Source organism: Macaca thibetana, chromosome 12 (assembly GCF_024542745.1).
Source record: "Macaca thibetana thibetana isolate TM-01 chromosome 12, ASM2454274v1, whole genome shotgun sequence".
Taxonomy (NCBI): domain Eukaryota; kingdom Metazoa; phylum Chordata; class Mammalia; order Primates; family Cercopithecidae; genus Macaca; species Macaca thibetana.
Window position 1 is genome coordinate 59574200 of NC_065589.1, and position 11615 is coordinate 59585814.

At 40.5% G+C, this 11615-nt stretch overlaps 1 pseudogene across 1 annotated transcript; it reads right to left on the reverse strand.

The window, feature by feature from the left end:
* Positions 1-6879: 6879 nt before the first annotated feature.
* Positions 6880-8572, reverse strand: LOC126932930 (5'-nucleotidase domain-containing protein 2-like; annotated as a pseudogene). Its single transcript, XR_007718376.1, has one exon. The product of XR_007718376.1 is annotated as a 5'-nucleotidase domain-containing protein 2-like (transcript).
* Between the last annotated feature and the right edge of the window lie 3043 nt (positions 8573-11615).

Here is an 11615-nt window from a genome sequence, read left to right on the forward strand (position 1 = left end):
TGTTTTAGTCATGAAGTCTTTGCCCATGCCTATGTCCTGAATGGTAGTGCCTAGGGTTTCTTCTAGGGTTTTTATGGTTTTAGGTTTACGTTTAAGTCTTTAATCCATCTTGAGTTAATTTTTGTATAAGGTGTAAGGAAGGGATCCGGTTTCAATTTTCTATATATGGCTAGTCAGTTTTCCCAACACCACTTATTAAATAGGGAATCCTTTCCCCATTGCTTGTTTATGTCAGGTTTGTCAAAGATCAGAGGGTTGCAGATGTGTGGCATTATTTCTGAGGCCTCTGTTCTGTTCCATTTGCCTATATATCTGTTTTGGTACCAGTACCATGCAGTTTTAGTTACTGTAGACTTGCAGTAGAGTTTGAAGTCAGGTAGCGTGATGCCTCCAGCTTTGTTCTTTTTGCTTAGGATTGTCTTGGCTATACATGCTCTTTTTGGTTCCATATGAAATTTAAAGTAGTTTTTTCTAATTCTATGAAGAAAGTCAGTGGTAGCTTGATGGGGATAGCATTGAATCTATAAATTACTTTGAGCAGTATGGCCATTTTCACGATATTGATTCTTCCTATCCATGAGCATGGAATCTTTTTCCATTTGTTTGTGTCCTCTCTTATTTCCTTGAGCAGTGGTTTGTAGTTCTTCTTGAAGAGGTCCTTCACATCCCCTGTAAGTTGTACTCCTAGGTATTTCACTGTCTTTGTAGCAATTGTGAATGGGAGTTCACTCATGATTTGGCTCTCTGTGTGTCTAATATTGGTATATAGGAATTCTTGTGATTTTTGCATACTGACTTTGTATCCTGAGACTGCTGAAGTTGCTTATCAGCTTAAGGAGTTTTTGAACTGAGATGATGGGGTTTTCTAAATATACTATCATATCATCTGCACACAGAGACAATTTGACTTCCTCTCATCCTATCATGTGATAGCTTTTGATCATTTGATAGCTTTTGATTCACAGTACACCCTCTTTCAAATTTGAAGTCAATCCTCTCAAAACCTGATGCTGTCTTATCAACTAAGTTTATGCAATATTTTAGTTTTTGTCACCATTTCAATAATGTTCACAGCATCTTCAGCAGGAGTAGTTCCCATCTCAAAAATCACTCTCTTTGCTTAATCATAAGAAGCAACACTTTATCTATTCAAGTTTTATCATGAAACTGCAGCAATTCAATCACCTCTTCAGGCTCCACCTCTATTTCTACTTATCCTGCTATTTCCACCACATCTGCAGTTACTTCTTCCACTGAAGTCTTCACCTTCTCAAAATTATCCACGAGGGCAGGAATCAACTTCTTCCAAACTCATGGTAAAGCTAATATCTTCCTTCTCCTGTAAATCTCAAATATTCTTAATGACATCTAGAATAATGAATTCTTTCCAGTAGGTTTTGAATTTACTTTGCCCAGATCCATCAGAGAAATCACTATCTATGGTAACTATAGTCTTACAAAATGTATTCATTAAATAATAATACCTGACAGTCAAAATAATGCTTTGATCCATGACCTGCAGAATAGATGTTGTGTTAGCAGATGTGAAAAACAACATTAATCTCCTTGTAAATCTCTGTTGGAGCTCTTAGGCAACCAGGTGCATTGTCAGTGAGCAGTAATGTTTTCAAAGAAATCTATTTTTCTGAGAAGCAGGTCTCAACAGTGGGCTTAAAATATTCAGTACACCATGCTACAAATAAATGTACTATCATGCAGGTTTTGTTGTTCCATCTATAGAGCACAGGCAGAGTAAATTTAGCACAATTACAGAACCCTTAAGATTTTCAGAATGATAAGAGAACGTTGGCTTTAACTTAAAATCCCCAGCTTCATTAGCCCCTAACAAGAGAACCTGTTCTTTAAAGGTTTAGAGCCAACCATTGACTTTTTTTTCTCTAGTTATGAAAGTCTCAGATGATACCTTCTTCCAATATAAGACTATTTCATCTACATTAAAAATCTGTTCTTTGGTGTAGTCACTTTCAGCACTTATCTTAGATACGTCCTCTGGACAACTTGCTGCAGTTTCTCCATCAGCACTTGATGCTTCACCTTACACTTACATGTTATGGATAAGTGTCTTTCCCAAAACTTCATGAACCAGCCTCTGCTACCTTTAAACTTTTATTCTGCAGCTTCCTTACTTCTCTCAGACTTCTTAGTATTGAACAGAGTTAGGGCCTTTCTTTGGATTAGGCTCTGGCTTGAGGGAATGTTGTGACTGGTTTGATCTTCTATTAAGATCACTCCAACTTTCTCCCTATCAGCAATGAGGCTGTTTTGCTTTCTTATCATTTGTGTATTCACTGGAGTAGCATTTTGAATTTCCTTCTAGAACTTTTCCTTTTATTCACAACTTTGCTGATGATTTGGCACAAGAGGCCTACCTTTCAGCGTATGGCAGTTTTCAACATGCCTTCCTCACTAAGCTTAATCATTTGTAGCTTTTGAGACATGTAACTGTTTCTTTTACTTGAATACTTACAGTCCTTGCTGGGTTATTAATTGGTCTAATTTTCTGCTATGTGTCTCAAGGATTAGGAATGCTTGAGGAGAAGGAAAGAGGTGGAATGGCCCATTGGTGGAGCAGTCAGAACATACACAACATGTATTGATTAAATTCACCATCTTATATGAGTGCAATTCATGGTGCCCCAAACAATTACAATAGTAATATCAAAGATAACTTATCGGCCGGGCCCAGTGGCTCATGCCTGTAATCCCAGCACTTTGGGAGGCCGAGGCAGGCAGATCACAAGGTCAGGGGTTCAAGAGCAGCCTGGCCAACATGGGAAAATCCCATCTCTACTAAAAATACAAAAATTAGATCCTTGAGGAATCTCCATACTGTTTTCCATAATGGTTGAACTAATTTACAATCCCAGTGTAAAAGTGTTCCTATTTCTCCACATCCTCTCCAGCACCTGTTGTTTCCTGACTTTTTAATGATTGCCATTCTAACTGGTGTGAGATGGTATCTCATTGTGGTTTTGATTTGCATTTCTCTGATGGCCAGTGATGATGAGCATTTTTTCATGTGTCTGTTGGCTGTATGCATGTCTTCTTTTGAGAAATGTCTGTTGCATTGGGAGTTATACCTGATGTAAATGACGAGTTGATGGGTGCTGACAAGTTGATGGGTGCAGCACACCAACATGGCACAAGTATACATATGTAACAAACCTGCACGTTATGCACATGTACCCTAGAAGTTAAAGTATAATAATAATAATAAATTTAAAAAATAAAATAAAATAAAATAAAATTAGCCAGGTGTGGTGGCAGGTACCTGTAATCCCAGCTACTCAGGAGGCTGAGGCAGGAGAATAGATTGAACCCAGGAGGCAGAGTTTGTGGTGAGCCGAGATCATGCCACTGTACTCCAGCCTGGGTGACAAAGCAAGACTCCATCTCGGGGGGAAAAAAAAAAAAAAAAAGATAACTCATCACAGATCACCATAACAGATATAATAATAATTTAAAATGTATAGATAGTTCAAGAATGATCAAAATGTAACACAGAGATACAAAGTGAGCACATACTGTCACCAATAGACTTGCTCAATGCAGTCTTTGCACAAACTTCCAATTTGCAAAAAAAAAAAAGTATCTGTGAAGCACAATAAAGCAAAGTATGATAAGGCAAAATGAATTATGCTTGTATATTATTGGTGGGAATGTAAATTAGTACAGTCATTATGGAAAACCTTATAGATGTTCCTCAAAAAACTAAAAAGAGAACTACCATGTGATCCAGTAATCCCATTTCTGCATCTATATCCAAAGAAAGTAAAATCAATATGTTGAAGAGATCTTTGCACATTCATGTTCATTGTGGCATATTCACAATAGCCAAGATATGGATTAAACCCAAATGTTCATCAATGGACAAATGGATAAAGAAACTATGGTCTAAATATACAATGGAATACTAGTCAGCCTTAAAAGGCAAGGAACTCCTGTTATTGGGGACAACATGGATAAATCTGAAGGACACTATGCTAAGTGAAATAAACCAGGAACAGAAAGAGAAATACGTCATGATCTCACTAATACGTGGAATGTAACAAAGCTGAACTCATAGAAGTAGAAAGTAAAATGATGGTTATCAGAGGCTGTAGGTGGTGGAGGGTGGGAGGATAGGAATGGGGAGTTGCTGATCAACGGGTACAAAGATTCACATAGGAGGAATAGGTTTTGAGGTCTTTTGCACAGCGGGGTGACTCTAGTCAATAATATTGTATTAAGTATTTCAAAATAGTTGAAAGTAAATTCCAAATGTCTCACCATAAAAATATAGGTAAACAATGTGAAGAATATGTTAATTAGCTTGATTTAATCATTCCACATTGTATACATCTATTAAAACATCACACTGTGCCTCATAAATGTATACAACGATTGTTAACCAAAAATAATATTTTTGTATATATTCTTGCAAGTATTTCAGAAATTATGTTAGACATTTCTTGATCTGACCAAAGAGGAAACATCTTGCTGAAACACATGTAAATTTAATCTTACAACTAGTTTGATGGCGGTGCCATCTAATGTTGTTACAACAGTTTAATTTAGGCAGGAGGCAAAATGTTCTACAAGACTTGAAACAGAAGATCCTCAAATAAAAACAGTTGATGTTTACATATATGTTTTATAATATATTATTATAAAAATAATTTTATCTCTCTACAGTATGTTGCATGAATTTTGGCTTGCTATTACTAAAAATTTTAGCAAAAATTGGTTATAAAAGCCAAACAAATCTAAATTTGGCTTTTAATACGACTGTCAATTTGTTTTTAATTTTTAGTGTAATTTTTCTAGATTGAAACAAATTGCATGTGAACATGTAACAAAAGTGACAATTCAGTAAAATATTTTAAAAATTATAAGGGAAACATTTGCATGACCAGAAAATATTTGCATGACTAGATACCCATATATGAATCCCAGTACTAATTTCTAGAGAAACTGTGTTCTGGTCCTTACCAATCAAAATACAACCTCATTCTTTATAATATCCCAGCATTGAAAAATATAAAAAGATGATCTTTAAAATGTAGCATGGCTCCAGATACTGATGTAAAAGATAGTAAAATTGCAATATAAGAGATAGTGCCTTATAAAATGTTAGAATTTTTTCTAATATTTTCCAAAATAAAGATCATTTATCATATTTGAACCTATTACAACGCTTGAGTATGTTGTATATAAAACATGGTTCACTCCTGACTGTTTTAAGAATTTCAATAAAAATTTCAACTGCAACTGCGTGAGCAGGTGTGATCCAGTTTAGGTAAATTAAGTAGAACCAGAAAGAAAAAGTCTATGATTAGAAAAAGAAAACACAGATAAAAATAATTCTAAAGTTTCTGTGAATTGGGATCAAGGAAATAAGGCTAATGTCCAAAGGGGCTCAGGGGCAAACAGCCCTCTTGTTGAAAAGGTCTGTCCTCATGCTTAGGGATGTTTCTGCTTCCCTGTACTGACCAGGTTTCTGCATGCATATACTGAGTGCCTGTTATGCCTCACAGAGAATCCTAACACTGGGCATACAGGCTGATTTTAAGGAACTTACACACAAGTGGCAGAGACAGTTATGAGGAACCCACAATTACAAAGATAGTACAGACAGGGTTATAATGGAGGTAAGTAGAGGAAATGTGGTTGCAAAGGGGGCTCTCCTAAGACAGTCATAGTGGATCAAAGGTTTACCTGAAGATTCTTGATCTCAGCCTTTATAAGTGAGAGTAAGCCAAGTGAAAGAGAAGGACAAAGATGTTCAGGGGGATGTGCAATGGCACCATGGCAAAAAAACAAAAAAAGATCACGGTATGGTTCTTTTGATATGGCTGACAGTTCGGTGTATATGGGGAAATAAAAAGGGATAAGTCTTAGGTATTTTACTCTCTTTGTATCAATTGTGACTGGGAGTTTGCTCATGATTTTGCTCTCTGTCTATTATTGGTGGATAGGAATGCTTGTGATTTTTGCACATTGATTTTGTATCCTGAGACTTTGCCAAAGCTGCTTATCAGCTTAATGAGATTTGGGCTGAGACAATGGGTTTTCTAAATGTACAATCATGTCATGTGCAAACAAAGACAATTTGACTTCCTCTTGTCCTATTTGAATACCCTTTATTTCTTTCTCTTGCCCGATTGCCCTAGCCAAAACTTCCAATACTATGTTGAATAGGAGTGTTGAGAGAGGCCTTCCTTTCCTTGTGCCGGTTTTCAAACGGCATGCTTCCAGCTTTTGCCCACTCAGTATGATATTGGCTGTGGGTTTGCCATAAATAGCTCTTATTATTTTGAGATACGTTCCATCAATATCTAGTTTATTGAAAGTTTTTAGGATAAAGGGGTGTTGAAATTTATCAAAGGCCTTTTCTGCATCTATTCAGATGCAGATAAAATCATGTGGCTTTTGTCATTGGTTCTGTTTATGAGACGGATTAAGTTTATTGATTTGCATATATTGAACCAGCCTTGCATCCCAGGGAAGAAGTGGACTTGACCGAGGTGGATAAGTTTTTTGATGTGCTGCTGGATTCGGTTTGCCAGTATTTTATTAAGGATTTTCACATCGATGTTCATCTAAACACTGCTATAGCATCTCAAACACTGCTTTATCTGTGTCCCAGATATTCTGGTACATTGTGTCTTTGTTCTCATTGGTTTCAAAGAACTTATTTATTTCTGCCTTAATTTTGTTATTTACCCAGTAGTCATTCAGGAGCAGGTTGTTCAGTTTCCATGTAGTTGTGCGGTTTTTGTTGTTGTTGTTGTTTTGTTTTTTTGGGGAGGAGACCACTTTTATTTCTTGTCTGGGTGGACGCCCAGGGTGGACAGGGCAGGAGGGGCTGGGGGCCTGTCCCGGACAATAAAGGCGCTCTCAGCGGATGTGGGCCATGTCGCCAAGGAAGGGCATCTTCATGCAGCTGGTGCAGAGCTGGTCCATCCAGAGGGGCGCCTCGTGCTGCAGCGGGGTGGGGCGCAGGTAGACGGTGAAGTCCACACGGTAGTTGAGCAGGCAGCTGAGGGAGGCCATGTAGAGGTCAGAGAAGTGCACGAGGCATCTCAAGAAGTAGGTGGGGTTGTGGAAGGTGCGGAAGATGCTGCCAAACTGCGCGCTGAACATGGCCTTGGTGACGCACCTCAGCTCCTGCCATTCTTTCATCCGGGCAGCTAGCACCTGCCTGGACTCCGCGTCCTGATAGGTCTGCATGCGCTCCAGCAGCCCCCTGAGTGCTTGCTGCCACGTCAGCCAGTGCATGTACTGCTCTGTGTTGATGATGCGGATCTCACGCTCCAGCTCAGGGATGAAGGCGCCCCTGCGCCAGCCGTGCCGCAGCATGAGATCCACCAGGTCACTATAGAGGTGGTCCCCGAAGTAGAGCACGCGGGGGCCACGCCATTCCGTCAAGCGAAGGAAGTCAAACAGGTTTCCCTGCCGATAGATCTTGCCCTTTTCCAAGCGGGTGATCCGGTCCCACTGAAGCGAGCCCTTCTCATCGAGTTTTCTGAAAGGCTTGCGCCGGTCAGTGAAAAAGCTGGGCTTGTCTGCCTGGACAATGACCACATCGAAGAGCTGGCGCCAATCGGGACCCACCGTGTGCCGCATCCCTTAGTCTACGAAGCTGAAAGGACTGTTGGTGATGAGGAACAGCTGTTTCCCATGGGCCACCAGGCAACTCAGGACGGCAAACATCTCGTCCCCTCTCAGGATGTACTTCTCCATGTCCTGCTCGATCCACTGGTACATGAGGACCTTCACATGCACTTCTAGGATGGCGTCTGTCACGTCCTTGTAGAGGTGCGCTTGGTCAAACTCCAGGCTGTGGCCCAGGAAGTAGTCCACCACGCAGGACAGCAGAGCCATCTCCGGCAGCGAGAAGATGTCCATGAACTGCTTAATGGAGGGACCCTTGCCATAGAAGCCACTCATCTGTTATAGTGGGATGTGCTGGGTGCCCCCATACAGCTCGATCACTTCCTCATCTGGCACAGGCTGGAGGCCCCTGTAGGCTGTCCCCAGCTGCACGTAGTGGAAGGCGTCAATCTTTATCAGAAGGCTCTTCTGAATGTCATAGTGGAGGCCACGGATGGCAAAGCTGGGGTTGTAGTCATACTTCCGAATCCCCCCTGGGTACTTGTAGTGCTCGATCAGGATGTCACGGGCGGCGCTGAAGATCTCGGGGTGCAGTGCATCTGCATACTGGGCCAGAGTGTAGTCGTAGTCAAAGCCATAGACCTCAACGTCACGCAGGCTGATCTCCTTGTTGGCATAGATGGCTGCTGGGTTCAGGAGACTGCAGACCTCGGGGGGCAGGAGGTCATGCACCAGTCTCCTCACATCCTGGTAGCGAGCCCATAGGTGCGCGCTGAGGTCGGCGCCGCCTGCCGGTGCCTGGGCGGGAGCGGAGCGGGGCGCCAAGGCAGTGGGCGCCTGGACCTGGGGGTCCGCAGCCAGGGCAGGAGGGCCAGGACGAGGCAGCTCGCGGCCGGCCGTGGCCTCCACACAGCAGCCAGAGCCGAGCGGCCCCCCGCAGCCCCGCACCCGCCATGCCCATCGCGCGCCGCTGGCACCCGCCGCCCGCCACCGGCACTGCCCTGGGCCCTCCCGCTGCCCGCGGACTCAGTTGTGCGGTTTTGAGTGAGATTCTTAATCCTGAGTTCTAACTTGATTGCACTGTGGTCTGAAAGATTGTTGGTTATGATTTCCATTCTTTTGCATTTGCTCAGGAGTGTTTTACTTTCAATTACCTGGTCAATTTTAGAATAAGTACAATATGGTGCTGAGAAGAATGTATATTCTGTTTATTTGGGATGGAGAGTTCTGTAGATGTCTATTGGGTCCGCTTGGTCCAGAGCTGAGTTCAAGTTCTGAATATTCTTCTTAATTTTCTCATTGATCTAATACTGACAGTGGGGTGTTAAAGTCTCCCACTATTACTGTGTGGGAGTCTAAGTCTCTTTGTAGGTCTCTAAGAACTTGCTTTATGAATCTGGGTGCTCCTGTATTGGGTGCATATATATTTAGAATAGAGAGCTCTTCTTGTTGCATTGATCCCTTTACCATTATTTAATGCCCTTCTTTGTCTTTTTAGATCTTCGTTGGTTTAAATTCTGTTTTATCAGAGACTAGGATTGCGACCCTTGCTTTTTTTTTTTTTTTTTTCTTTCCATTGACTTGGTAAATATTCCTCCATCCCTTTATTTTGAGCCTATGTGTGTCTTTGCATGTGAGATGGGTCTCCTGAATACAGAATACAGCACACCACTGATGGGCCTTGATTCTTTATCCAGTTTGCCAGTCTGTATCTTTTAATTGGGGCATTTAGCCCATTTACATTTAAGGTTAATATTGTTATATGTGAATTTAATCCTGTCATTATGATGCTAGCTGGTTATTTTGCCTGCTAGTTGATGCAGTTTCTTCACAGTGTTGATGGTCTTTACAATTTGGTATGCTTTTGCAGTGGCTGGTACCAGTTTTTGCTTTCCATATTTAGTGCTTCCTTCAGGAACTCTTGTAAGGCAGGCATGGTGGTGACAAAATATCTCATCATTTGCTTCTCTGTAAAGGATTTTATTTCTCCTTTGTTTATGAAGCTTAGTTCGGCTGGATATGCAATTCTGGGTTAAAAACTTTCTTTAAGAATGTTGAATATTGGCCCCACCTCTCTTCTGGCTCATAGGGTGTTTTGCAGAGATATCTGCTGTTGGTCTGATGGGCTTCCCTTTGTGACCAGACCTTTCTCTCTGGCTGCCCTTAATACTTTTTCCTTCATTTCAACCTTGGTGAATCTGACAATTATGTGTCTTGTGGTTGTTCTTCTCAACCACTGCTATTCAACATAGTATTGGAAGTTCTGGTCAGAGTAGTCAGCAAGAGAAAGATATAAAGGCTGTTCATATAGGAAGAGAGGAAGTCAAATTGTCTCTGTTTGCAGATGACATGATTGTACGTTTAGAAAACCCCATCGTCTCAGCCCAAAATCTCCTTAAGCTGATAAGTAACTTAAGCAAAGTCTCAGGATACAAAATCAATGTGCAAAAACCACTAACATTCCTATACACCAATAACACATAGAGAGCCAAATCATGAGTGAACTCCCATTCACAATTGCTACAAAGAGAATAAAATATCTAGGAATACAACTTACAAGGGATGTGAAGGACTTCTTTAAGGAGAACTACAAACCACTGCTCAAGGAAATAAGAGAGGACATAAACAAATGAAAAAACATTCCACGCTCGTGGATAGGATAGGAAGAGTCAATATCATGAAAATGGCCATACTGCCTGAAGTAATTTATAGATTCAATGCTATCCCCAACAAGCTACCATTGACTTTCTTCACAGAATTAGAGAAAATTATGTTAAATTTCACATGGAACCAAAAAAGAGTATTTGTAGCCAAGACAATCCTAAGGAAAAAGAACAAATTACAGGCATCATGCTACCTGACTTCAAACTACACTACAAGGCTACAGTATGAAAGCAGCATAGTACTGGTAGAAAAACAGATATATAGACCAATGGAACAGAACAGAGGCCACAGGAATAATACCACACATCTACAACTGTCTGATCTCTGAAAAACCCAGCAAAAAAAGCAATGGGGGAAAGATTCCCTATTTAATAAACGGTGTTGGGAAAACTGGCTAGCCATATGCAGAAAACTGAAACTGGACCCCTTCCTTACACTTTATACAAATATTAACTCAAGATGAATTAAAGACTTAAGCATAAACCTAAAACCATAAAAACTCTAGAAGAAAGCCTAGGCAATACCATTCAGGACATAGGTATGGGCAAAGACTTAATGACTAAAACATCAAAAGCAATGGCAACCAAAGTCAAAATTGACAAATGGGATCTACTTAAACTAAAGAGCTTCTACGCAGCAAAACAAACTGTCATCAGAGTGAACAGGCAACCTACAGAATGGGAGAAAATTTCTATCCATCTGACAAAGGGCTAATATCCAGAATCTACAAAGAACTGAAACAAATTTACAAGAAAAAACAACCTCATCAAAAAAATGAGTGAATGATAAACAGACACTTCTCAAAAGAAGACATTTATGCAGCCAACAAACATAAGAAAAAAAAAAAAGCTCATCATCACTGGTCATTAGAGAAATGCAAATCAAAACCACAATGAGATACCATCTCAGGCCAGTTAGAATGGCCATTATTAAAAAGTCAGGAAACAACAGATGCTGGAGAGGATGTGGAGAAATAGAAATGCTTTTACAGTTGGTGACAGTGTAAATTAGTTCAACCATTGTGAAAACAGTGTGGCAATTCCTGAAGGATCTAGAACCAGAAATATCATTTGAACCAGAAATACCATTTGAACCAGCAATCCCATTATTGGGTATATACCCAAAGGATTATAAATCAGTCTCCTATAAAGACACATATACATGTATGTTTATTGTAGCACTGTTCACAACAGCAAAGACTTGGAACCAACACAAATGTTCATCAATGATAGACTGGATAAAGAAAATGTAGCACATATACATCATGGAATACTATGCAGGCATAAAAAAAGATGAGTTCATGTCTTTTGCAGGGACATGGATGAAGCTGGAAA